This window comes from Hippocampus comes, unplaced genomic scaffold (genome assembly GCF_001891065.2).
Source record: "Hippocampus comes isolate QL1 unplaced genomic scaffold, H_comes_QL1_v1.1 scaffold199, whole genome shotgun sequence".
Taxonomy (NCBI): Eukaryota; Metazoa; Chordata; class Actinopteri; order Syngnathiformes; family Syngnathidae; genus Hippocampus; species Hippocampus comes.
In genome coordinates this window covers 142,485-144,151 of record NW_017805372.1, presented here as the reverse complement: position 1 = coordinate 144,151, position 1,667 = coordinate 142,485, and the positions used below count along the sequence as shown (strand labels likewise).

The 1,667-nt window shown below is 47.6% G+C and overlaps 1 protein-coding gene and 1 long non-coding RNA gene across 2 annotated transcripts in view; one reads left to right on the top strand and one right to left on the bottom strand.

Annotated features, from left to right (window-relative positions):
- The window catches only part of LOC109517066 (uncharacterized), a 5,524-nt gene that overhangs the window by 560 nt on the left and 3,297 nt on the right, over positions 1-1,667 (top strand). The window contains exon 2 of the long non-coding RNA XR_002168466.1: positions 410-517. This is a non-coding gene — a long non-coding RNA (uncharacterized LOC109517066). The remainder of the gene's footprint in view (positions 1-409; positions 518-1,667) is intronic.
- Positions 1-1,667, bottom strand: part of rnf208 (ring finger protein 208) — a 13,064-nt gene that overhangs the window by 10,353 nt on the left and 1,044 nt on the right. The gene's annotated exons all lie outside the window — the stretch shown is intronic.

The window sequence follows — 1,667 nt, the reverse complement described above, 5'->3', positions numbered from 1 at the left end:
TCTTAAAGGCACAAATGTGTTGAACTTAAAAGTTAAATACAACTGAATTGTACTGTACTTGAGCTGTGATGCTTTCACGAGGGGTCACCTACATTTGGCCTGTCAATCACTGCCATACCGATTTGATGGGGATGGATTTCAGAGATTCGGTCCAGACTGATTGATGAATTTAAAATGCGCCAGCCATGCCTGTCGTGTCTTTTGCAAAGCTGAAATAGTTCATTTGTCTGAAGACTACAAAATCACATTGACATTAAAAATAGAAAGGAATGATATCACACTCGATTTTTTTTTTTTTTTTGGTGGCTATAAACAGCACGTTTGCGTGCACCTGTCGGAGATAAAGCACAAGCAATCTTTGATCCCGGATGAGACAAAGCGGCTAAAATTATTCCTCTCTGATTTCCAGATGACACAACATAACACAAGACGGGCCGATAAGAGATCTCCTCATCCTGCCGACGGGCCGCCTTTGGCGCAGCCTGCGCGCTAATCGACGTTAGCCCTCTGCTGTTATGTAAGGAGCTCATCCCAGCCGCGACCTCCGAATGAAAAAGTGCAAACTGCTGCAAGATTTTCCCGCAGTTATCCCCGGCGGTGTCCCCGCAGCCTCCCCCAGCAGTGCGTATGCAAGGCCGTCATGCTGCGAATGAAATCAAGGTAGGCATCGGACCTGCTGGTCATCATCGCAAACATTAGCATATTTTGACCTGAGAGTCGGCGCTTGGAATTGAAGTGGATTTACATAGGAGAGGTGAACAAATCTTTTTTTTTTTGGGGACTTTTTTTGAATCCGTGGACATTACGGCTTCTTGTATACTTTCAAATTTAGCTTGTAGCAGACGTGTGGTACTCCATGCACGAGATGTGACAGCCCTCTTTAAATAAAGATGCATTGTATTGCATTGTATAGGAAAACCTCGTCGAACATTGTTGCTCATAGGCCGACAGACATTGCGATCGTCCTCAAACACTTATTATCAATTGCCATCTTTTCGAAGCTGGTTCTCTTGTGCTTGGAGGCCGGTTCCAGGAGAAGGATTGTGAATGTTCTGAATGAGTCATCATCCTGTCTCCGTCCTGACCCCATGTGTGTGTGTGTGTCTCTCTCTCTCTCTCTCCCTCCCTATCTCGTCATCTTCTCTCAATGAAAACCTTCGTCTTTGCGCCACATCCTTTTCACATCTGTCTATTCGTACGAGTTGGCGCGGAGACGACCGCATGCCGTCGACATCGCGGCGGCGTGGATTCCGCCGTCAGCTATATTCAACCGTCGGCTGGTAAAAAAAAAAAAAAAGCAGCGCGGAGGGTATTATGTTGTATTTTGATTACGTAACACGCGGTGACCTTGTGTGCAAATCCCACGGTTTACACCGCGGAGATAATGCAGTTGCTCACTTGAACGTGTCAAGACTGATGGGCGACTCTGTTTTGAAACGGTTCTTCCTCCCACCATCCACGGTCGACTTCGGCCATTTTGCCACTCGTTTCCGTTAAGTGCTCTTCACCGTTCCTGTGGAGCTGCTGCCGCGGCAACAACATGGCAGAGGTGCAGGCAGGCGGAAAAGTGAAAAAGCAATAAGCGTCACCCGCCGCCTCATGGATGATTGATGAGCTTCCGCAATATGCCGACGGCGGCTCGATTGATTAAGGCTGATCGATCCCCC